Raw genomic sequence first — 27,646 nt, 5'->3', positions numbered from 1 at the left:
AGACTCTTGTTTCCTTCATTGCAAAGAAGCTTTTTAATTTAATGACATACCATTTAATGAGTTTTGGGGGTCTAATTGAGTAAGTCTCTATCACTGTCTATATATTGGTCCTATATTATTTTCTAGTAATTTCAAAGTTCCTGGACTAATTTCTAGGTATTTGGTTTATCTTGGTGAGCAGTATGGAGATTTCTTAAAAGATTAGGAATGGAACCACCATATGATCCATTTGTAATACTCTTTGATATCTTTCCAAAAGAATTAAAGTTAGAATATTGCAGTGATATTTGCATATTCATCTTTGTAGCAGCACGATTCACAATAGCCAAATTATAGAACCAACTTAAGGGGCCCATCAACAGGTGAAAGGATAAAAAATGTGTTATATACACCCAATGAAGTTTTACTCAGCCTTAAAGAAAAAGTTGTGTCATCTGTAGGAAAATGAACAGAAGTTGAGAACGTTATGGTAATTGAGATCAAATAGTTGCAGAAAGTCAAGTGTCATATGTTTTCTCTCATATATGGATGCCAGAGAGAAAATAAGAAAAGGGACTTCAGATAAAAGAAGAGATGTACTAGCAGAATAGTGGGAGGGGATGGGGATGAAGAAGGGTAAGGGAAAACTGAGGCTTTAGAAAGGAAACAGATAAAATTATCTGATATCCAAGTATGAAGTTATCACTACTAATATCATTAACATGCATGGAAAGGGGGGTATTAGGGTGGGATCTATAGAGAAACATACCAAGTGATGTGTGTGTGTGTGTGTGTGTGTGTGTGTGTGTGTGTGTGTATAAATGCATCCATTTTAATCTCACAATGTTGTATGGTGACAATGCACCAATAAAAATTATTTGAAAAATGACAAACTTTAACAGTGAGGTACAATTTTAGTAAGTTTTTCAGCAGCTGTGTGAACTCTTCTAGGGCATGACATACCCAGATTAATAAATGATGAATTTTGAGTTGCCTGAGGTTGGTCTAGTAAATGGCATGGGCAGTAAGCAGCCAGCGATAGTAGGAACAAGTGAAAACGAGGGAAAGAGAGGGCAGGCATGAATATAAAGGAGGTACTGGGTCGAAATTTGGCCAAACTTGAGTTAGAACTGAAACCTCCCTGGTAGAAATCTGTGCCCAATGGGATGTACAAAATATTTATGAGACTTTGGGGCTTGTAGAATTGGGAATGTAATCCAAACTTTTAAAGTTTTCCTCTAGGCATAACATGCACTATGTCAGTACTTCTAGCTCAAGAGCTAAAGACTGGTATAAATTAATTGTAAATTGCCGGGCGTGGTATGCACACTTGTAATCCCTGAGCTTGGGGGACGGAGACAGGAGGATCCCGCAGGTTTGAAGCCAGGCGTGCTGGTTTAAGAGACCCTGTTTCCAAATTTTAAAAAGTATAAAATAGGTCTGGGAGTGTAGCCCAGAGATAAAAGGGTTTCCAGGAACCCCAGTACAACCAAAATAAAAAAATCAAAACAAAATTAATTGTAAGTTTATTTATGTGTATGTTTGTATGTGAATATATCCCTGCATATATTAATGTGTGTTACTGGGGATTGAACCCAGGAACATTCCACTTGTGATATATACTCCTTAGTCTGATTTATTTATTTATTTATTGCAGTACTGGGGATAGAACCCAGGGGCATTCTATCTTTGAGCTACACCCCGCCTTATTGTTTGATCTTTATTTTGAAACAGGGTCTCACTGAGTAGCAAAGGGACTAAGTAGCTGAGGCTGTCTAAGAACCACGATCCTCCTTTCTCAGTCTCTCAAATGCTGGGATTACAAACATGTGCCACCACGCCTACCTCCCTTTTTATTTTTAAAATAAAGTCTTGCTAAGTTGCCCAGGATGCCTTAAAACCTGCACTCCTCCTGTCTTTGCCTTCCAAGTACTAGGATTACTGGCATGTGCTGCTATGTCTGGCTGAGTCTTTAAATTTAAAAAAAGTTGATTAAATTTATTGAAATATTTAGAAATGCTGTCTGATTTTAAAAGAATATCAAGAGGCTGGGAGTGGTGGTGCAAGCCTGTAATCCCAGCATTTGGGAGGTGTAGACCGGAGCATCGTGGTCCGTGGACAGCCTCAGCTACTTAGAGAGGCTCTTCACAACTCAGTGAGGCCCTGATTCAAAAATAAAAAGACTAAAAATATGGTTGGGGGTGTTGCTCAGAGGTACAGTGCCCCTGGGTTCCATCCCTGGTACTTAAAAAAAAAAAAAAAAGAATATCAAAAAATAAAAACAATAAACAAATAAGTCATCCAACCAATAAGAAGACACTATGTTTCTTTAGAAAATTTATGCCTAAAGTTATCATTTCATTTTGAAGTGATTGAAGTAAACTCCCACTTACAAGTGGTAAAATGAACTAATTTTTGGCCCTTTTTGAGCGTTGAAACAACTGAGAATGCTCTTACCAAGAGAGTAATGTTAAAGAAAATTTAATTTTCCTCTCTCTCTCTCTCTCTCTCTCTCTCTCTCTCTCTCTCTCTCTCTCTCTCTCTCTCCCCTCTCTCTTTTCTCTCTCTCTCCTCTCTCTCTTCTCTCTCTCTCTCTCTCTCTCTCTCTCTCTCTCTCTCTCTCTCTTTCTCTTTAACTCTAAGTACCTTTTACTTCAATATTTGTTCTCTTCTATTTTTTAATAGAAGAAAAACTTATTTTTTTAAGTTTCTATCAGTACTCATAGAATTCTGATTGCATGCATATAAGATGGCTCTTAATAATAGAATTTAAATATATTATATTCATGAGTGGAAAGAATCATAAAAGATAGCATACCTTTTGCTTAAACCCTGTTTAAATGTGCTTGGATGTCATATTTTAATAAAGTTCCATCTTTTGGAAGTGCCAGGTTATCACTGTGTTTGGTCTGTGGTGAAGACAATTTTCAACTCTACCTTTGAAAGACTTCAAAGGTTAGTGAAAATCATAACACAAGAAAAGAGATTTCCTGCTGACATACTCTTCTTGTAAATGTAGGCCTATCACACTTAGAATTTTCCTTTCTTAGTCTACTAATAAGGAGTAGGTTGAAAACACCTTAGACTTACTATGAGACATTGCATTTTAGCTGATGAATTTTATTTCTATGAAATTTGTTTTGTAATGATTCAGGGTTTTGCTGAAAGAAACTTTAGGAACTAAAACTAAGATTAGGACTAGTGATTTTGGAATTTCATATCAAGTAGACAATAGCAACAATCTGGAGATAATACAAAGCCTTCTCTTCACTATGGAAAATGGAAAATATGAATCTCTATCAGAATAAATTCTACTAAGGGTTAACATGTTAAGGAACTTAGAATAATGGACATAGTCCTAAAAAGCAAAGAAAAATTCAGAAAGCATCATTGCTACCTAGAGGAAAACATAACTATAATAAAGGAAATGAGATTTAAAATTAATTGATTTTCAGTTAAATATCATCCTAATTGTACATTATGTATGCAGTGTTTTAACATTATTTTTAAATATTAAAGAATAGTTATCATGAAGCCTTTATTATGTACCACTCACTATAATAAGTACTGGAAACTCATTAGGTGAATAAAGTACATTCTCTATGCTCAGTGGACTTTCTGTCTAATGAATTTCTCAGGAAAACAGTGATAACAATATGAACATTGTAGAGAAAACACTATTAGATGTGGTGTACAGGAATCTATAGGACAACTTATCAAAACTGTCACTGTCTGGTATTGTGCTCAGGAATGTAAGCTTCAAAGTCAAGGATAGAACCTGTTTAGACAAGGAGGGTTAGTCAGATGCAGAATGATGGTATTAAGCCAAAAGGAAGGTCATGTGCAGATGGTAATGTGTGGGTATGACTCTGTTGTGATCTAGGAGAGGTTAAATGTTATGGTTTGGCTATGGGTATCTCCCAGAAAAGCTCATGTGTTAGGAATGCAGAAATGTTCAGAGGTGAAATAATTGAACCAGGCTCCAGTCTCACCAGTAGATAAGCCTATTGATGGATTAATCATTTTAATGGATATACTGGATAGTAACTGTAGGCAGGAAGGATTAGGCTGGAGGACATTGATCACTAGGACATGGCTTTGGTGATGATACACATTCTTGGTCTCTCTCTCTCTCTCTCTCTCTCTCTCTCTCTCTCTCTCTCTCTCTCTCTCTCTCTCTCCCTCTTTCTCTCTGTCCTTCACTTGCTGAAGCTGAGCAGCTGTCCTCTGTCACACCCTGCTGCCATGTTATTTCTGCCTCAGAGCCAGCCAAATACGGACTAAACCTTTGAAACCATGAGTTAAGTAAACCTTTCCTCCTCTAAGTTGTTCTTATCAGGTATTTTGGCCACAACAACGAGAAACTGGTGAATATATTTATAATGGTTGGAGTACAGAGCAATGGTGTGAAGGTGGAAAATCAAAGAATATCAGATCATGAGAGCTGTGTCAACACCAGGTGTTTAGCTGAGGGTTCTCAAGTTGTTCAGCTCACTTTTTATCATTCTGATACAGATGGGGAATGAGGCATCCTCAATCGACTTATTAGGTCTCCTGTCACATCATTCTTTCCTAATGGCCAAAACTCAGTCCATATATTACTTGACCTAACCCTTACTTCATCCATTGAGTGTACATTACTTTGATACTAACTTTCCTTAGCTGATGCCCCAAAAACTGCTACTAAGTTTTTAAAGGACCCCAACTACCATCATATCCCTTTCTTCTTTTTAGACATTTTTTTTTGTCCAAGAAGCAGTCTCCCATCTTACCCTCAATGCTTCTTCAACAATAGACATGGATGCCCTATAAAATCTATAACTAAATCTTTAGCACTTGAAACAAACCTGTTCTCATTTTCTTTTCATTCTTCTTGCTGATAGAATAGTACACTTCATGCCTTCAATATAGGAAAAAAATGAAGAAAAACAGAATTGTATTTTATATTGAAAAAATGGATCCTTTTTAAACTGTTCTAATATTTAAGGAACTTAAATATTCCAGTAGAAAAATATGTCTTTTTAGTATTCCTAGCAGGGAAATAACAATAGAATTTCTATTTTAGACATTAAGTAACCAGGAAAGACAAGTCTATAGAGGTGGAAAACAAATCTCTGTTTTCCTAGAATTGTGAGTAGGAGTTGGGATGAACTAGAAACAGGCATGAGGAAACTTTTGGGTGATAACATGGTTTCAAGACTAGGTTGTGGTAGTCATTACATAACTAAAAATTTGTTAAAAGTAATGAATTGTACAGTTACAGTGGTGACAATGCAAATTATACCTGAGTAAAGCTACTAAAATACTCCTTCAAATTGAAGGCAGGAAACCAGTTGAACAGCTAAAGCATTAATATAAGAAATAATTTGACTGTCTTTGCAAATGAAATACACATATTCAATAGCATTTGAGTATGTGTGTCTCTGTAGGGTATACAGTTGATAAAGTGAGGAATAAAAATGTCACAGTATAAGAATGGAATCCAGATTTCTTACATAAGCCTCAAAGTGAACGTGGATGAAATTTCTTAAATTTCATTCAAAGATTTCCCCTCCCTCCCTTCCTCCCTTCTTTCCTTCCTTCCTTCCTCCCTCCTTCCCTCCCTTCCTTTCTTCCTTTCTTGCTTCCTTCCCTGCTGGTGATTAAACCCAGGACCATGTTAGACACTTGATCTACCACTGAGCTATACCCCTAGCACTGACTCTATTTCACTTGTCTTTTCTGGATGCATTTTTTTTTAACTCTTTAACTCTGGTTCTTTGATTTATCTAACTTTTCTTAAGCCAGTTATCAGTAACTCAAAATATAGAATTTTCTAATATTGTTCTTATAGTAATACATTTTTCTCCTTAGCACTCTTCTTTTTTCAGTGGTAATTGATGTCCTATACTGCCTATTATTTCTAATACACTTTGAAAGCTCTTTATTAATTTCTAAAAAAATCTGTCGGGGTTTTGAGTAAAATTATATTAAACATATATTGATTTGTCAGAGCTTGAATTTTTATATTTGGATTTCTCATCTTGGTAATAATTTGTTAACCAATTTAGGTAAATATTCTTATTAAAGATAGGAGTATCTTTCCAGCAAATTCTGGTATACTTCTGCCACTTCTTCAAACTCAGAATAGAGACATCAGATCCCTTCCTGGAGTGTTAGGAATGCTCTCTTCTGTGGTTCTCTCTATTTTGTGGGATTTATATGCTTTTATCTAAGTTAAACAAGAGATTATGTCTTAACATGATGATCATCTGCTTTTGGTCTTTTTTTTTTTCAGCAAATATCTATTGATCATTATATTTTAGGTACTGTCTTAAGTGATTTGTACCACTGATAACAAATTGCCTTGGTAAGTAGTTTGATACTTCTTTTACTGGTTACATTCTTTTTTCTTTTTTCTTTTTTTATAATTCTGTCAGTGGAACCCAGACTTTGTATAATTTAGATAAGTGTTCTACTACTGACCTACACCTCCAGCTGTTACTTATATTCTAGAGGAAGTAAGTGATATAAATATGGTGTTAGAGCATGACAAGCCCTTTGGGGAAAAATAGAACAATATTATGAGTAGCATAGTTTCTCTAAAAGTGTCAAGTTAATGTTACTAAAGATGACATCTTTCCAGCATCTTGAATGTGAAGATGATCAATGCAGAAGTTATGGGAAGATGTTCTAGGCAGAGGAAAGAAATGGTATAAACCCAGGTTTGTGTGTAAGGTGCTCAAGATTCTGTCAGAAGGCCAGCATGGATGGAACAAGTGACAGAAGGAAATAAAAGAGAATTAGATCCAAGATGAAGTGGGAGAAAAATATGGAGTAGGTGCTTCTAAGTGATTTTGGCTTAAATTTTCATTGGACATGAAATAACTGGAGGGTTGAGTGGAGGAATAACATAAACTGACTTACAGTTTAAAGGGCTTCTGGTTTTGTATTGTGATTATAAAGTGGCAGGTTTATTTGGGGGAGGTCAGACAAGGATGGTAACAGAGAGACTAATTCTAGATCTTTGGGGTACTAATATAATATTATTTCTTTTTGCTTTTATGTTTTGCCCCTTATTTTCAATAAAAATATATATATTTAGATCTTATCTACTGCTTATCTTTAAAATTTAGTAATTTTGTTTACTCCAACTCAGATTCTTTATGATAACTTTCTTTTATTAGACTTTTTGTTTTTGGCAGGTGTACTTGGGATTGAACCCAGGGGCATTCAAACTCTGAGCTATACTCCAATCCCGTTCTTCTTTTTATTTTGAAACAAGGTCTTGATAAATTGCTGACACTGGCCTTATACCTCCCGTCTCAGCCTCCCGAGTACTGGGATAATGGGTATATACCACCATGCCAGCTTTGTTCTTACACTTTAAATAGATAAAATTGTCTCTAAAAGTAATTGAAAATTTAATACAAATTTACATAACAATGTAAAAGAAGATATTACCTAGAAATTAGAAAAAAATTGGTTTTTGTCCTGGCTGATACTAGTGTTCTGGAATATCCCTAGAGTTCTTGTTTACAATTTGAGGTTAGAGTGAATGATCAGGACTTTTAATTCTAGGTTAAATATTCTACAGATCAGTGAGTCTGTATTTATACAATAGCCAGAAAAGAGTTGAAAGTAGCTTTAAAATATTTATATGAGTCCCTTAAGCATTTGAGTCCCTTAAGATATCAACTAGTGGTTTAATATTTTAATTATAAAGAGAAGAAACAAGAATAATCCCCCAAATATCTTGAGGTATTTTGGAGAACAGTGACATTGTTCTGAATGTTTCTCTATCATTAGCACCCCAGAAGAGCCCTTGCCTGTAGTGTTTGATCTAAGAGGCTTCCAACGTCTTCCCAATTGTGCATAGAGTTGGAACTTGGCTTCTGTTTTCATCTTTCCTTACATTCTTTGGGAGATATTTTCCAGGAACTATCCATGTTTAGACTCATCCCTCCCTATTTCAGCCCTGCATGTCCAAATCTGATCTGTTAGGGTTGTATCATTCTACTAGGTAAGCACGTGGCAGTTCTCTGTATTGACTTTATAACTATTGGATTTTAAACTTTCTCTGCAGGTGTCACTTTTCTTGATATTCCTCTCTGCGGCTGCCAACTGTGTCCCCAGGTTTCCCCCCATGAGGACCCATTTTTCATATGTAGCTTGTCTTTGTTCCTTCCCGGATCACACAATGCATTGATCCTGCACAGCAGTTCAGACTGTTTCTTTCTGAAACTAACTGGATTTGTTTTCAAACAAAAATAATAATATTGTTTTCTCCATCTTGAGAGTGTTCCATCTATGGCTCTATTTGCCACTAAGAGACCAGAATTAAGATCCTAAGAGGTTGTGCAATCGGAGGCAGAAATAGCTTGTTCTTGCAAATGGAAAGAAATTTAGCCTCATTTAGCTAAAAGCACAAGACCTTTCTAATCAAACATTTGACATCATGACCAGGCTGGGGAAAAAGCATACCTGCTTAGTTATAATTGGTTCTGCTCGTAGAAGTGGATTTCTCATTGTCTGTGCAGCTACAGGAAATATGGTTAATAAAAGCACATGTCAGACTGACTGAAATTGTTCTATAAAGCCCTGCCAGACCACTCTTCGGAACTGTTATTTCCTATTATGAAAACTAAATCTTGAATCACAGTTAAAAGGTAATCAGTCTTTGGGAGAGTGGTCCTGTAGAGGTAAGCAGTAATTCAGCTTTGATTGGTGACATAGGCTGTTGAGAGAACAGTTTTAAAATGAGGAGCATTAGGAAAGAGCCAGAAATACAATGAGAAATAAGGTTTCCCAGAATTTTCCTAACATCAGGTTAGTGGTAAATATATTGCAAAAATTTAAAGTCGTGTCTTTCCTAGCAATGATAATAATAAAACATTGGAGTTTTATGCACTACCACTTATTTGACCATGTGACACGACCCTGTGAGACAGGTTCCATGTTATCATTTTATAGCTAAGGTAACTTGCTCAAGGTTCCAGGGTTCACAGTGTCAGGGCCGGCCTGGCTTTCTGGTTTTCTGCTGACTTGTGTGATCCCATGAGGCATCCTGGAAAGGTGGTCAGGGTGTATCCTTTTCAACTTTTCTGCTGTTTTGTTCTTTGCATGGAAGCCATGTTTTCTGTTATTGCAGAGCAATGGCACCTTCCTCAATGGGTGGTCATAAAGACAAAATCCAAGCCAATAACACATGTCAAATATGCGTTCGTGTGTGTGTGTGTGTGTGTGTGTGTGTGTGTGTGTGTGTGTATAATTAATATGGGCTCTTCTAAGAGATGACTTAATTTTAATTTTAGTAATTTCATATGTGAATTTCAGAATTTGAAATAAAGCTATGTCTTCTCAATAAAAGGTTAATTATGATTAGGTACATCAATAACAAGTTTATAGACAAGTGTATTTCTCATCTTGTACAAAAATAGTGTTACTCACATATTGTTGGAGACAGGTGTTTTATAGTAGTTCCCTTGTTTGTTCTGTGGTTCTGTGCTTCCAAGTGAACAGAATTATAAATTTTTTTGAAACTGGAGATTGAACCCAGGGACATTCTACCTCTGAGCATAGCCCTTTTTATTTTTTATTTGGAAACAGGGTCTCTAAGTTTTTGAGAGTCTCACAAAGTTGCTGAGGCTGTCTATGAACCACTAATCCTTCTGTTACAGCCTTCCAAGTACTGTGACTCATTCCCAAAATTATACTTTCATCCTGTACCCCTGGATTTTATGGTGCATTGCAATCCATACAATTTATTTTCCATAGCTTCATAAAATTAGTGACTTTCTAATCTGTTAAACTCTTCACCAAGCAGACTTAGTTTCTGAATATTTTTCACTTCACTTGGGAGAATTTTACTGAGGAGACTTTTGTGAACAAGTAATCAAGTGATCTTGACAATTCCTTAGCATTTTGCTTTTTCCTTTGATGCTTTATTTGGTAATGATAGTATCTATGTGCATATCTTTTTGTTAGACCTGGGGTATACTTTATAGTAAATAACATGCTCCGAACATGTGCATGACTATTCTTAAGGTATGATTAATAAGTCTTTGCCAGTGTTGAACAAGAGAACAAATTTTCATAATACTGAAAAATCTCCCATAAAACATTTGAATTATATACACAATTTATTTGGTCTCAGTGAAAAGCTAAACTGCTCTAAGACTTTTTTTCTAAACTGCATGCTAATCATGTGCAATTGTATGCCAAATGATCTGTCAGTTGGAATATGTATATATAGCAAAACAAAACAAATAAAAATAAACTTTTTCCCAGGACGAGCAGGCTATGTAGACTATATTACAGACTATTGAAAGGTCTCTGATTTTTTTTGTATGACTGAAATTAGAAGTTATCAAACTCTTTGGAGCAGGTAAGTGATATGATTTCTGCTTTAAAAGAATCACTATGACTAATAAAATTCTAAATGATTAACATCAGTAATGGTCAGTAGAATGGAGCCTTGTTTCTAAAGTGTGATGTAGATATTAGGACCATTTTGCTTTTATTTAGAAAGTTTTTTTAACATATTTTATATCAAAGTAAATTTATTTCTCTAATGTATTGTCATATTCTGGGAGACTGAACAAGAGTTATTAAGGATCAAGTAAAATAGTCTTGTCGAAGAAGAATTTATAAAACATAAAAATATTGCTTTCTTATTTGCCAATAATGCCAAAGAAATCATTTTTCTTTATTCTCCATGGGATAAGAATTGGCCTTTATGTTAGGATCCCAATCTTCCATTATTTAATCATAGAAAGCTATAAAGTGAATTGGGAAATCACTAGACCTTTTAGCCCAAATCCTGTATTCTGATTATTGAGAAGTAATTCTCCATGAAGACTTTCATGTTATCACGTGGCCCAACCTTTTTAAAGAAAAGACCACTGATAAACTTGGTTAATGGTTGACTGAATAGCAAACAGGTCTTGCAAAATAAAGATAGTACAGTTATTTCTCAGTGTCCATGAAAATTAGTTCCAGGACACCCTGTTAATAGCAGAATCTACAGGTATGCAATTCCCTTACAAACAATAGTGTTTGCATATAAACCTATGTACACTCCTGTATATTTTAAGTTGTCTCTAGATTAATGATAATACCTAATACAAAGTAAATGCTACTTGTGTATTTGCTATACTGTATTTTTAAGGAAATAATATGAAACATGGTTTGTACATGTTTGGTTTCTTAAAAATAGTTTAGATCTGTGGTAGTTTGAAGCAATGGATGAAGAACACATGGATATTGAAGATTAACTGTTCATATCTTCAGAATAGTTTATAAATTATCTTTCTTGTGTATGTTTACTTCTATCCATGGAGTAAAGAACTGCTCCTTACCAGAGAAGAGGGTGAGTCATTGCGCCAGCCAAGGCTCTGTGGTCTACGTCCTCTGTATGTTCTGGATAATGTTTCGCTTAGTGCTAAAGTGCTCTGTGACTAAGTCGTCTGCTTTCTCATCTAGAGACTACATTTTCTGATTATCTATCTCTTTACCATCTCTTTCTTTACCTTCTTATCTGTTTGCCTGTCTACTATCATCTCTGTCTATTCATCTACCTACCTATTACTGTAGGAAAGCGACTCCGTGTGTGTGTGTGTGTGTGTGTGTGTGTGTGTGTGTGTTTGTGTGTGACTGAAGATTTAATCCAAGGGCATTATTCCTCTTTGCTACACTCTCAACCTTTTTAAAATGTTTTGTTTTGAAACAGAGTCTTACTAGATTGTTGAAAGTCTTGCTCTCAAAAATCTCTCGAAACTGTGATCCTCCTTTCTCAGCCTCCCAAGAACTAGAATTACAGGACTGCACAACCATGTCTATTACAGACTGACTTCTTAAGAAATTTATAAGTAATTTCTGAGACCATTCAAAATTTCAGATTTAAATACTGATATCTTCATTTTATGAACCTCTTTCCATGTTGATGTTCATGCTAATGAGAAAAAAAACATTTTATGGTATGAATTGTCAAGGTCTTATGTATCTGATATCATCTCTTTATGATACATTCAAAACATTTCAGAAATAATATTTATCTTAATATATGTGTGTATGTCTGTGTGTAGCTTTTGCATACATATATGCATATGTTTTCAGGAGTGTTGCAAAAGAGAGATAAAAGCATTTCTCTGATGGTGGTGGTTGGTTTGAATTTCGTTGAAACAATACTACTTTGGAGTGATGGGTTCATCAGCATGGGTTCAGTAGGATGTCAGGTAGGAGCAGAATGGACTCATGCTGGTACACTCAGTGGACTGGTAATCTCAAGAGCCCTTTATCTGCATGGATAGATATGGAAAGTTTTTGTTTTCTGACTAAAGGAAGAAGTTGATGTTTATATGCACATACATGTTTTTGTGCATGCAGATGTTAGAAGTTTCTCTTTAAGTGGAGTCCTACATAGACATTTCTCAAAAGAAGACAGACAAATGATGACAGGTATATGAAAAAATATTCTATATAGCTAATCATCAGGGAAATGCAAATAGAAATCACAAGGAAATATCACCTCACTCTAGCAGGAATGGCTATTATCAAAAAGGTTAAATTAGAAAGTGCTGGAGAGTGTGTGAAGAAAAGAGAAATTAACTCTTGTAATCCATTTACCAGAATGTATACTACTATAAACATTAGGAAAAACAGCATGGATGTTTCTTAAACATTAGAATAACTGCCATATGACTGAGCCATCCAAGACTGATTTATCCAAAGGAAATTAAATCAGTATATCAAAAAGTCAGACTATCTCCCATGTTTATCGCAGCACTAATCAGTGTCAAGATGTGAACTCAACCTAAGTGTCTATCAGCTAATGAATGGAAAAGAAAATGTAGTATATATGCAGAATAGAATATTATTTCATCATAAAAATAATTTAAAAAAGAGAGCCGGGCATGGTGGCGCACGCTTGTAATCCCCGTGCTTGGGAGGCTGAGACAGGAGGACCACATGGGTTCGAAGCCAGCCTCAGCTACTTAGTGAGGCTTTCAGCAACTTAATGAGACCCTATTTCCAAATAAAATATAAAAAAAGGTCTGGGAATATAGCCCGGAGGTAGAAACCCTCTGGGTTCCACCCCTAGTACCACCAAAAAAATAAAATAAAATAAAATAAAAAAGAGGTGGGTGGGGTGGCGCATGCTTATAATCCCAGTATTAGAAGGTTGAGACAGAAGGATCCTGTAGATTCACGGAGCCCCAGATATGTTGAGGCCCTCTGCAACTTAGTGAGACCCTGCTTCAAAATAAAGAATAAAAAAATAGAGCTAGGAGTGTAGCTCAGAAGTAGAAGGTTCCTGGGTTCAATCCCCAGTACTTCAAAATAATAATAATAATAATAATAATAATAATAATAATAATTTAAAATAAATATAAATAAAAAAGGACTAAATCCTGTCATTACTAACAATGTGGATGGAACTGGAGATCTTCATGTTAAATATAAAATAAGCCAGACCTGGAAATATAAGTACCATATGATTTCACTCATATGTGGAAACTAAAAAAGTTGATCTAGGAAAAGTAATAGAGAGGAAAGGATGGAGAAAAGTTGATCAATGGGTACAGTTAGACAGGAGCAAAAAGTTCTTGTGCATTATTATACTGTATGGTGACTATAGATAATAATAATGAGCCGTGTCTATAAAAAAGCTATAAGAAAGGTTTTATCATAAAAATAATGTTGGAGGCGATAGATATGTTTAACCTGATTTAAATATACAATGTTTATTTATACTGAAACACCACATTACTCCATTGTGATGTGCAACTTTTAGCCAGGCATGGTGGCACATGCCTGTAATCCTAGTACTTAGAAGGATGAAATAGGAATATCATACATTCAAGACCAAGCCTCAGCAATTCAGGAAGATCTGCAGCAAGCTAGCAAGACCCTGTTTTAAAATAAACAATAAAATAGGGTGTGGAGGTAAAGTTCAGAGGTTGAATGTCCTTAGGTTCAATCAATCTCAAGTAACTTACACACAAACACAACTTTTATGTGCTTATTGAAACAGTTAAATTAATTATAAAATAAAACACATTGAGGTATTAACAAACATAACTTTTATTTTTCCTAAATTTTGGATTCACATTCATAATATAAATCATATTTTATTTTTTCTGAATTGGTTTACTTGGGTAGGAAGATTTACAGATTACATTCCACAAAGCCTCAGACCATAGCATTTGATAATGTTGTTTTACATTCTATTACACTGAATATTCCCTAAAGCTTTTTGGAACAATAACAGATGGCCAAGCTGTTGGAGATATTATGATTCTACTTACTGTTCAAATATGCAGGTTTAATACCATACCATAACAAGATAATTTTGTCTTTTATTACTTCAGAAAAATAATTGTGTTACATATATTTGTGTTTTTTTAATGTGGTTTATAAAATTAAACTTTTTGAGAGGACTGTCTCAGGGTAAAATTAAAAAAAATGTAAGTATATTGTTGGATACCTAAAGCTATAAAAGTCATTGATGTTTTTATGAAACATTTCAATTTTAATACTTTTATTGGTACATTGTAATTATACATCATACTGAGGCCTAGAGTGATAGCAGTGTACAAGCACTTGGAGCATTTCCCTCAGGGCCTCACCCACCTCCCTCCCTTTCCTACATATGTCATTGAGATTGCATTGGTAATTTCATTTACAACATAGCATTATTTAATAACAAAGTTTCTTTCTCAAAAGAGCAGTGCACACACATACTAAGGGCAAGCAGACTTCAGAAGATAGGCTTCCTTCAACAGCTGTAATGTCAGCAAACTCACCTGTTAGTGAAGGTGTATGGCAGTTCCATGAAAGTTTAATTTATAATTACACTGGCCAATTCAGAGTATTTAGCAATAAAAATTAGTTGTGAAGAATAGCCATTTGTCCTCTGCTCTATAAAACTGATATTAAGCATAATATTCATGTGATTCATTTCATTAAGAGTGTTCTTACTTTTTTTGATATCTAATGGTGTATTCTCAAGGCTCAGAGTTTTAATAAGCAAGAAAAGACATTTATACTGGTTTTCCAGTTGTTGATTTTGGGTGAACTGAAATATTTTCATGATTAGACTTTTTAAATCATTTTATATGGTAAAGATGACTAGTCAGATCTAAAGATAATAAATATACTACACACAAAATTATGCTTTTAGACATATTAACCTAGAGAACCTCTTTCTCTTTCCTTTTTCCTTCCTTCCTCCCTCCTTTCCTTCCTTCCTTCCTTCCTTCCTTCCTTCCTTCCTTCCTTCCTTCCTTCCTTCCTTCCTTCCTTCCTTTCCTTCCTTTCTTCTTCCTGTCATCATTTTAGATTGAACCTAGGGATAATCTACCACTGAGCTATGTCTCCAGCCCTTTTCAAAATTTTCATTTTGAGACAATCTGGCTAAGTTGCCTAGACTGGCCTGGAGCTTGTGAACCTCCTGAATAGCTAAGATTATTAGCATGTGCCTTCAAAACCAGCAAGAATTTCTTTCTTAACCAAATTTTTATTTATTTATTTATTTATTGCGGGTTTGGGGATGGAACCCAGAAGCATTTGACCTCCGAGCTACATCCCCTGCCCTATTTTTTTTATTCTTTATTTTGAAACAGGGTCTCACTAAGTTGCAGAGGGCCTCACTAAGTAGCTGAGGTTGTCCGCAAACTGTGATCCTTCGGTCTCAGCCTTCTAAATGCTGAGATTACAAGTGTGTGCCACCATGCCTGGCCTTAACCAAAGTTCTGACTTAGTTTTTTGTAATTTTTTACATGTATTATGTACACACACACACACACACACACACACACACACACACTGATAATGTAACCACCTCTGTAACCTGATTATTTAGATTTAAAATTCTTTCATAAAGCGGGTGTGGTGGCACACGCTTGTAATCCCCGCGCTTGGGAGGCAGAGACAGGAGGATCGGGCAGGTTCGAAGCCATCCGCGCTGGCTTAAGAGACCCTGTTTCCAAAAATAAAATAGGTCTGGGAGTGTAGCCCAGAGGTAGAAGGGCTTCCAGGAACCCCAGTACCACCAAAAAAAAAAAATAATAATAATAAAAATTCATTCATAAATATATTCATAACACGACTCTGTCAATTGTTAATGGCAGAAAACTCATCCCAAACTAGATTAAATCATATAAATTTATTGCACATTATTGATATGTATCTCTGCATATCAAATCTCAGGCTACATCTTGGCTGACTGACTAATCACAGTTAACACTCTAGCTGGTGTCGTCATGCACACCTGCAATCTCTGTACATGGGAGGCTGAGACAGGAGGATCACAGGTACAAGGGCAGCCTCAAAAACAGTGAGACCCTGCTTCAAAATGAAAAATAAAACAGTCAGGGGTGCATCTCAGAGGTAGAATGCTGCTGAGTTCCATCTCTACTACCATAAACAAAAGAAAACCCCCCAAACAAACAAATGTAAAAAAACGTTCTACACCGCCCTCAGGAGATAGGCATAATTTTGTTCAGATGCTGTGGAGGGAGTGGAGGGTATAATTCACATGAGGCAGAGCATTGTTTGAAGGAGGAACGTGGACTCCAGGGAGACACATTTCTGATGGAGAGTGTTATCACAGGGGAAGAGTTACTCAGAACTACTCCTTATAAAATTCTTAAGTTTTAGAAGGAGAGGCATATGAAATAGTATAATTAGAGCCATGAAGGTTTTCCCTTTCTAAATGTCTTTTAGTAGTAGAGCAACTAGAGGCAGGGAAGGTGTGAGGTTTGTCCTGTATCACACAGCTTTAACTAATATGATGTGCAGATTGATAGGCTTTACTGTTTCAGAAAAAGGAGAATTATGGGCATCCATTCAAACCTTTATTATAGCACTTCCTATGCTGCTTTAGAAATACTATCTTTCATCTGAGTACTTCAAGGCAGGTATTTTAGTCTGTGGAGCATAGTATATTTTTCAGTGACTTAAAATTTTATTTGGTAAGAAAATGAGCAAAGTAAAATATGTGAAGTAATGTGTGATGACTGACCTTATGTGACTTGGAAAGCACAGAACACTATGTTAATTTAATCATCTTTCTCTGACTTGTATGTTTTCTTTCTTTAAAATAATGTGCAAATGCTTATTTAATCACTGCGAGATTTGAGCAGGGAGTTGTTAGAGGAAACACGTCTGGTCATTGTTTAATACCTAAGGAAGGATCAGTCAAGAGCTTTCAGTTTCTCCTGAAGGGGGATAGAGTGGAGAGTGAGTGAGATCAGGCACTTGGAGGAATATACTGAGCCTGTGTTGCTCAGGAACCATCTTTTTCAACACATTGAGATCACATGGAGACAGTCTGTAATTTGGGTTCTTTTCAGATATTTTCTTTCTTCCAGGCCTTGCTTGTGTTTCTCAGCAGAGAGAAAATTTTGTAATAACTCTAGATACATGCCTCCTGGAGCTGTAGAACATGAGGAGGCTTCTCAAGTTAGATGACTCTGTTTCTGCACAAGGTGACAGAAGCAACCCCATGGAATGAAAGCTGGGTTCAAGCCACCAACTAACTATTATTTCTTTATTCATCCATTTCTTTTACTTTTATTTTAGCAAAAATAAAATAGCATAAAAATGAGAAAAACAACAACAAACTTTCCGTTTGAGTAAACTGTAGGACTAGACTTTAATAAACACTTCAGAGTAGTCTGGCTGGATGAAATATTGTAATACGTAATGCACTAACATGCAAAGCTGCACACATAAAGAAAATGAAACATTATGCTCTGCTGATTTCTTTTTAATGAACAAATGGTTTATATGTGACAAGAGGGATTACTGTCATGGCACACCTTCAATTTTCTGCCTGCTCTAAGAAGCTGGGAAATTTAGAAAGGTTCAACATGTGAGAAATTTCAAAGTTCATCTGACTAGTAGAATCCCTGAAAGAGGTAGTAGCATCTATAATCAAATTAAATGGAAATGGGTAGACACAGCAAAAAGAGTAGTCATTGTCAGACTGAATAAAAAGATGACCCAACTATAGGTTGCCTACAGAAAATGTATTTTAAATATAAGAATACAGGATGAATGTAAATGAATGGAAACATGTGTTCATAGGTTCTACATATATCTACCATTTGGAAGGAGAATCAGTTAAGAAAAAAGGAAAGCTAGCTCATTTTAAAAGTCACAATTTTGCTTCTTATCTTGTGCTACATGTAGATTACCAAAAGGTATCATATTTGCTTTGCGTGTGTGTGTGTGGTATTGAAGATTGAATGCAGGGGTATTCTATACCTCTGAGCTAACCCCCACCAGCCCTATTTTTATTCTTAATTGTGTGTGTGTGTGTATGTGTGTGTGTGTGTGTGTGTGTGTGTGTGTGTGTGTTACTGGGGTTCCTGGAAACCCTTCTACCCCTGGGCTGCACTCCCAGACCTATTTTATACTTTTTATTTGGAAAAAGAGTCTCTTAAGCCAGCGAGGCTGGCTTCGAACCTGCATGATCCTCCTGTTTCTGCCTCCCAAGCGTGGGGATTACAAGCGTGTGCCACCACACTCGGCTTATTCTTTATTTGGAAACAGTCTCACTAAGTTGTAGAGGGCCTCACTAAGTACTGGCCAAGGACCTGTGATCCTCCTGTCTTAGCCTCCCAAGTACAGTGATTACAAGTGTGTACCACCATGCCCGGCTTCATCTTCACTTTTTTTTTTTTTTTTTTTTTTTTTGCGGTACTGGGGATGGAACCCAGGAGCATTTGACCTCTGAGCTCCATCCCCAGTCCTATTTTTTATTCACTATTTTTGAAACAGGCTCTCACTGAGTTGCAAAGGGCCTCACTAAGCAGCTGAGGCTGTCTGTGATCTTGGATCCTCCTGTCTCAGCCTGCCAAGTACTGGAATTACAAGCCTTTGTTTGTTAAATATTGCTGACTGGCTTACTATGTCTAAGCATTGAATTTGTCACATACATTCACACAAATACACACACACTTACTTGCACACATTTACTGCTTCATTTACTCAGTAATTCCTCCAGCACTGAGAATGCATTGAGATTTCTACATTCAGTTTAACAAAATTCTAGAAAGAAACCCAATAGCATTATTCATTTGTATATCTGTATATCTGTTAACTTCTAACCTTAGTAATAGAAGTAAATCAGCATTCCTACAATCATAGTTTTCTTCTTTCTTTCTCTTTCTTTCTTTCTTTCTTTTTTCTTCCTTCCTTCTTCCTTTCTTTCTTCTTTCTCTCTTTTCTTATTTCTTTCTTCTTTTATCTTTCCTTTTTTTGTGGTACTGGAGATTGAACCCAGGGGAATTTTACCTCTGAACTAAACCCCCAGCACTATTTTATTTTTTATTCTGAAACAAGGTCTCACTAAGTTACAGAGGGTATTGCATTCCTCCAGTCTTAGATTCCAAATGTTTGGTGTTACAAGAGTGTGCCACCACACTTAGTTATAGTCCTACAATCTTGCTTTCACTAAGAATAGATTCTGGGGAATCATATGTTAGGGAATTTGGTTACCCCTGCAGAGATAATAGTAAAGTTCCGAATGTCTATGGCCTTTCCACATGTACTTTAAACTGAAAATGTGGTTTTTTTTTTTTTCTTTGTGTGTGGTACTGGGGTTTCTGGAAACCCTTCTACCTCCTGGCTACACTCCCAGACACCTACTTTTTATATTTTTATTTGGAAACAGGGTCTTTTAAGCCAGAGAGCCTGACTTTGAACCTGCACGATCCTCCTGTCTCCTCCTCCCAAGGGGGATTACAAGTGTGTGCCACCACGCCCGGCTGAAAATGTGGTTTTGAATCATTTTATCCAGAAAATCTAAGGGATGTTTTTAATATAAGAAACATTTTTATCATATAAACAGTTTTTGTCATGTAAATAATTCCCAATTGAATATGAACACATCAAATAATTTGAAGATAAAAGAGAATAGACCAAGCCTAGTGCTGTTTATCTCTTCTGTGGTAGGCAGAGCTTTTGTTCCAGTAGTAGATCCAGTTCTAAAATATGTTTTCATAATATGTAAGAATAATTAGTATGCTATTTTCAAGTAGCCAAAATTGTTTTTATTTAAAAATATAATTATTTGAATAAAGATGGATTATTTTGAGGCTATTCCGTCATATGACAATCTTTTCTGTTTTGAATGTGGAAATTTTTACTAAAAACATATCTTTCTGATCATGATATCTTGTGTTTTATTATGAAGAATACTCCATAGACCAAATGTGTCGTAATATAGTTTTAAAACAACCATGTCATAAATTACTGATAAACTCAGAAGGAAGTTCACCAAGTGCTGTGTGTATGTATGTCATTATCACTACAACTACATTATGATGTGAAACAATAATGTCCAAATGAAAGTACAAAAAAGAAATTACAGATAAATATTATAAACCTCCAAACAACCTCTGAAAATAAACGAGGTAAAGTTAAGGTAATTATAGAGCTAAAAACCCTAGAATATTTGCAATTAACAAAAGGCAGAAAATAAAAAATCTACTTATTTTATAGAATACTCTATTCAAAAATAGTAAAAATACACTTTTTATCTTATTGGTGCATTGTAATCATATATCATGATGAAGTTCAGTGTGATGGAGGCATATGTGCACACAACACTCTTGGAGCCCTCCCCCAGTTCCCACCCACTCCCTCCTCTTTCCTTCCTTCCCTTGCAGGACACTGTGATTAGCATTGATAAATTTGTGTATATACATCATGTCCAATGAAGCATTTGCCTCTTCTAATCTTCCTTTCCACTTGTGCCTCCCTCATTTAGGTCCCCTCCTCACTCCACTAAGGTCTCTCGTCCTTTGTCTGGAGTCCCTCTTGTGTCCCAAGTTCTTCTCAGCTTCCACGTATGAGGGGAAAATATCCAACCTTTCACTTTTGTGACTAACTAATCTCACATAGCATAATATTCTCTAGTTCCATCCATTGCCATGACATAATTTTGTTCTTCTTTGTGGCTGAGTAGAACTTGTGTGTATATCCTATGATTTTGTAATACATTCATCTATTGATGAACAAGTAGGCTGGTTTCATAGTTTGGTCATTAAAAATTGTGCAGCTATAAACATAGATATCCATGCATTACTGTGGTAGTCTGGTTTCAATTCTTTTGGGTAGATATGCAGGAGTGGTATATCTGGGCCATATGGTAGGTTTATCCCCATTAAAAACACACTTTTTGTGTCATTGAAAATTCACCATAAATATAGTCAGCACCTGCACTAGTTATCTATTGTTGCATAATAAATTATACCAAAACATAGTAAGTGGAAACAACAAATATTTATTATATCACACTTTCTCAGAGTCAGGAATTTCAGAGCAACTCACCTGAGTGGCTGTGGCTCAGAGTCTCTTATCATGCTATAATCATTGAACAGCTGCAGCTTCACTCAACTGAAGTGTTGACTCAGGAACATTCTGCTTTCTAGGTCACTAACCTGGCTTGGGGCTGGCCTTAGGGGTTATGACTCATCTGACCCTTTTCACAAAACTGTCAATGAAAATGGCACCTGGCTTCCCTCAGAGTGAGAGGTTCAAGAGACAGCACCTGAGACAGGAGCTGCAATGCCTTTACCACATGGTTTCAGAAGGAAGATTCCATCATTTCTGTCTATCTCTACATGTTTGAGGCTAATCACTAAAACCAGTCCAGATTCAAAGTCAGGAATTGTACAAAGGTATGAACACCAAAGGCAATGAACACAAGCTCATGTTAGAAACTACTACAGAAGATATGTAGGAACACAGAAATATATCTTGCCAAATTTAGGAGAATAGACAAATTATAGAGTAAATTCTTTGATGCCAGTAGAATTAATTAGAAATCAACAAACTGATATATGGAAAAAGCCCTAATTATTTGGCATTCAAACAACATACTTCTAAAGAATTTGTAAATCAAAGGCAGAAATGACAAGGAAAATTAGAAAATAATTTGAATCTGTTGAAAATTGAACACAATATATTGAAAATTTTTGTAATATAGCAAAAGTAGCACTTCAGATGAATTTTAAGTATCGTTTGTTATAGTGCTATTTAAATCAATAATCTACATTTCACCTTAGCATCATATAAGAAAGAAAAATATAGCATATGAAATGCATAGTTAGCAAAAAAAGAATTAATAAAGATAAAAGTTGAAATTAAAGGAATAGCTAATCCACAAAACCAAAATTTTATTCTTTGAAAAGACTAAGAACATTGAAAAACTTATAGAGAACCAAAATAGTAACTTGGCATATTATAATGATTATTTACAATATTTATTTTTTATATTTTTATTGGTGCATTGTAATCATACATCTTAATGGAGTTTAAGATGGGAGAGGCATACATGCACGCATCACTCATTTGGCCCTTTCCAATTTCCACTCTATTCTCTCCCCCTCCCTCCTTCTCATGTTGGGCTTAGTGATTGACTTTGTATTTGTGAATGTATATTATGTGCATTAGGAAGTTTCCCTCTTCCCTCCTCTCATCACTCTCAGTTAGGTCACCTTCTTTACTCATCTGAGGTTTCTCCTTAGTCTAGAGTCCCTCCTATGACCTAATTTTTCCCTAGCTTCCGCATATTAGGAAGAACATCCAACTCTTTACTTTTTTGTGATTGACTGATCTCACTTAGCATAATGTTCTCCAGTTACATCCGCTTCCCTACAAACGATATAATTCTTCCTTATGGCTGAGTAAAATTACATTGTGTATATATCTCATAGTTTTGTAATCCATTCATCTGTTGATGAATATCTTGGCTGGGTCTATAGTTTGGCAGTTGTGAATTGTGTATCTATAAACATTGATATATGCATTAGTCTGATAGTTTGGTTTCCATTCTTTTGGGTAAATACCCAAAAATAGTATTGCTGGATCATATGGTAGGTAAGTTGTAATTTATCCCCCAAATTAACCTATATATTTAACACCAGCACAGTAAGAATTCCAGTCATCTTTTTTATTGTTCTTTTCTAAAAAATACTTTTATTGGTTCATTTTGGTTTCACATCATAATTAAGTTCCGAGTGATAGGGACATACATGCACATAGAACTTGCGATCCTTCTGTCTCAGTCTTCCAAATACTGGGATTATAAGTGTGCACCACCATGCTGAGCTTGATTTGGTTAATTTTTTTTTATTATTATGTTTGTAAGTATTTTTTTGTATATTCTAGATATTAGTCCTATATCAGCAGAATAGCTGGCAAATTACTTCTCCCATTCTGTAGACTTTCTCCTTAGACTGTTGATAATATCCCTTGCTGCACATGAACTTTTTAAGTTAATACCATTCCATTTATTAATTCCCATTTTAATTTCCTGAGCTTAGTGGGTTTTATTGAAAAAGTCTTTAACAGTGCTTGCATGTTGTAAAGTTGGCTCTGTGTTTTCTTCTAGTAATTGCAAAATTTTAAGTATAATTTCTAGGTCTTTGATCCTTCTTGAATTGAACTTTGTGCAGGGTGAGAAATAGGCAACTAATTTCATTCTTTTATATATAGATATCCATTTTTCCCAGAATTATTTTTTGGAAAGAGTGCCTTTTCTTCAGTAAATGTTTTTGGTGGTTTTGTCAAAAATCAACTGGCTATATGTATGAGAATTTATCTTTGATCTTCTGTTCTATTGCATTGGTTTATGTGTCTGTTTATTGGTGTGAATACTATGTTGACAATCAGTGTAATTCAAAAGAGAGAGAGAAAATTGACCAGATGTTTTACCAAAGAAGATACTCAAATAGTCAACAAACATATGTTTAAAACATATATCTATGTTTAAATTATTATTATTATTATTATTATTAATCAAACCACAGAGTTGCAAAATAGTTAAGGAAATTAATAATAACAGGGTAACAGAGAGATTAATAGTAACTTTAGCTGTTTTTGTGGAAGAACTACAATTATCACATTCCTAATGGGCATTAAATATTTTAATCTGTTTTTAAAACTATATAATAGTTATTAAAAAGTTATATAAAACTACCATAGACCTAGCCATTTCACTACTAGGTATTTAGCAAAGAGAAATAAAAACATATTAATATGAATACATGGAGAAAAACATTTATAGATGTTTTATTCATTATAACCCTAAATTAAAAAAAAAACATGTTATATCACAGAAGGATAAACACACCGATGTGTGGTCATCCAATGGAATATTACTCAGCCATGGAAAGACTACAAGGTAATAAGTGAATTTCAAAATCATTATGCTGATCCAAAGAGTCCAAATATTAAAATGTAAATGCTGTATTATTCCACTCCATAAGATTATAGTAAAGCAGAGATGATCTATGGGGACAGAGAGCAGATTGGTTATCACCAGGGATGGGGAACATTCATTGCAAAGAGGAATAAAATTTTTAAATGATAAAAATTCAGACAAAAATACCAAACTCAGAGTGCTACTAATAAAGTGTTGTGGCCTAAGGTTCAAGATCAGATCAAATATATAGCTATAAGCTTGTTGAAATTTCAAAAAAAAAATTCATTGAAGAATTTCTCATTCTTCTTCTCTGTAGAAATTGCCTCTAAGAATCCTGAGGACATATTGTTTGTGCCCTCTCTCTTGTGTGCCTCTGCATCCCCACAAGTGATCCTATTTAAACAGAGAAAGCCCATACTCCAATAAATGTATGGGTATAAGTTCTCTGTGTTTAATTAATGATAATGCTGATATTAAACACAGCATTTTTTCATATTTTTTTAAGTTAGGCATAGATGCATCTAGCTTGTTTCTTTTATTGTCTTCTAATCAAATCCAGAATAATGTCCCTCTAACTACCCTCAGCTACCTCTGGGATTGATTTTTATGATGATCCTGAACTAAAAGTATCATCGTAATAGAGAAGAAAATGTTGGGGTTAAAGAAGATTGACAAGCATAGTTTCAAAGTGGAAGTAACATGCATCATCTTTGGCCAGAGCGATAACTGTGGTAGCTACTCTCCAAAAATGGTCCCCAGTAAATGACTTCTTCTGATCTTCTAACCCCTCTGTAGTTCTCTACCATACTGGTTTTTTATTACCCCTATGATTTGTTTTAACCAATTGAACATAAGTGTCACTGGGTGAATTCTGTGTTTAAGCCAAAAAAAAAGAGTGTGTTTCAGTCAATATTTTCACTGATAGCTTAATACAAAACAACTGACCATACAGCTTAGAGAAAAGAAGATTTATTTCCTCACAGTTTTGGAGATTTCAGGTTTAGTCCATGTCAGAATGGGTCTGTGGAGCTCAGGAAATGATAGCAGGAAGGGAGAGAGGGAGAAAGCTATCACATCATGGAGGCTAGAAACAAGTCAGAGAACAAAGGGAGTAGGGATCACATAAAATCCCCAAGGCTACACCCCCAGGGACCTACCACCTTCAGCCACACTCCATCTGCCTAGATTACCACCGAGTAACCCATTATAATGGGTTTATCTTCTGATAAGATCACAGCCCTCATGAATTAATTTTGTCAACTCTGAACATTACTATATGAGCTCTTCAGGGAATGTCTATATTTAACCGTAATAGAAAGGTAAATTCTACTTTGCTTTTTAGGATAGTGCTGAGCTGCCATATAAAAGAGCTGGCTCTATTTTGGTAAAACCAGTGAGATGCACAACCATCCCAGCATCCTAGCAGAGGCTAGCTCTCTTCACCAAAATGGCAGGCATGTAATAAAACATATGGGATGTTGCAGATACAGCATTACAGGCTGCTGGGCCTAGTTTATGTGACTCTGTTACTCTGTGACAGAGTGTTGGAGATAATAAAATGGTGTCTTAATGCTGCTGAATTTGGGTGTGACTTGTTATGCAACAATAGCTAACTAGACTTATAAGCTACTAAGTATGCAAAAGAACATAAAATTAGGTAGAATAAAATTGAACAAATTTGCTAATCTCACTTTGAACTTTAGTTCCTCATATTTTTCTCATTATATAATAACATATTTATTAATATTATGCTTAATTTATCATTTTTCAGGTTTTCTGGGTTCTCTATTAAAGTGGCTTTTAAAAAGTTAAGTGACAGTTTAAACCATTTATAGATATTGGCAGGATTAAAGAAACCAGATGTCATGTGTGTGATGAAAATACTCATAATCTTTCTGTTGTCATGAAAAGATCTTTTTTTAAATCCTTTAGTGGAAGCTTAGATTTGTAGTGGCTTATCAGTCACAGGAAAACATCATTTTTAAATACATATTTTTAAGAATTTTGAATACTTTTTGTTCTCTAATTTTATGGTTAAGAATATTATAAAGAGATTCAAACATGCTATAAAAATATAATTCTTCTCTTGGAAATCCTAGTTAATAACTTGGCCTACTAAACATGATGAAATGAATGTATGTGATGATCAGAAACAAAGATACATTCGAAAACCTTTCTGATAGGCCTCAATAATTCCAAATCATCTTCATTGTATGAGACTAAACAGCTACATTGTTTGTCTAGCTCACCAAAGGGGAGTATTCTAGGCCAAAGTTCTATTTTTTGGAATTATCACTAGCATAATTGTTTTTATCCTCAAAAAATCATAAAAAAGTTACTTTGGAGCTTTAGGTATTTAATTTGAGTCAGCACATCTTTATATACATACAGATATTGAATCCTGGAACTTATCCAGTGCTATAATGTTGGTTCAACATATTTTTTGTTTGTTTGTTTTTGCACTACAGGGTATTGAACCTAGGGGTATTCTATCTCTGAGCTATACCCCCAGCCCTATTTTTTATTCTTTATTTTGAAACAGAGTCTCATTAAGTTGGGAAGGGTCTCACTAAGCTGAGGCTGGCTGTGAACCACTATCCTCCCGTCTCAGCCTCTGGGATTACAAGCGTGCACCACCATGCCTGGCTTGTTTCAACATAATTTTATGTTTTTGCTAAGTAGGCCATGGATGACTGAGTCAAGGGAAGTCTACCAAACTAGTATTAACTTCTTGTAGAAGAAGAATTACTTTAAAACTGAGTTTCTCCTCCCTTTTAGTAAACTATGTAAATAAAAAGATTGGACCTCTAAATCATTCACTAGAACATTTTACATTTTTAGACTTCTCTGAGTAAACATCATAATGACATTGGACTTGAAAGATAAAATTGTAGTTTCCAAGTAAGAGCCATATGAATTAAAATCTGTTGGCAAGCATGCTTACTAAAGAAGGGAGAGTGGTAGCTTTGAAATAACAAAAATGAAGATATATTTGAGTGATTATGCCTATGTAGAAATGAAGCATAACACCTAAGTTTTTTTGGAGCATGACCTCAAGAGCTTGATGTTTATGCAATTAAATTAGAAAGAAAACACTATTAGCTCCGCTATAAGAATTCTTTCTTAAAACCTCTCAGTAAGTTGAATTCTCTCTGGAAAAAAAAAAAAATGGGCATATGATCCTGTCTCCCCCATCATATGTTTGGGAGGAACAGAAAATTTATAGAAATGCATATGACCAATAACTATGTGAAGTACTGTTAGTCTCATTAAAATTCAAGAATATGCAAATGTATAATATTTTTAAATAAGATTTTAATCCACCAGGGGAAAAATTGGAAAAAAAATTTAAAAAGCTGAACAATCAGGGAGGTTAAAGAAATACTTTTTTCATATGCTGTATGTGTGCTTTTTCACCCAGCAATTCCATTAACATTATCTGTTTTAGAAAAATCTTATAATACA

At 35.2% G+C, this 27,646-nt stretch overlaps 1 protein-coding gene across 1 annotated transcript in view; it reads left to right on the top strand.

The window, feature by feature from the left end:
* The window catches only part of THEMIS (thymocyte selection associated), a gene marked incomplete at its 3' end in the record, with an annotated part of 200,316 nt that overhangs the window by 103,187 nt on the left and 69,483 nt on the right, over nt 1-27,646 (top strand). The window lies entirely within an intron of this gene.

The sequence above is a fragment of the Muscardinus avellanarius genome (assembly GCF_963383645.1).
Source record: "Muscardinus avellanarius genome assembly, chromosome: 8".
Lineage (NCBI taxonomy): Eukaryota > Metazoa > Chordata > Mammalia > Rodentia > Gliridae > Muscardinus > Muscardinus avellanarius.
This window is presented reverse-complemented; position numbering and strand designations above follow the sequence as displayed.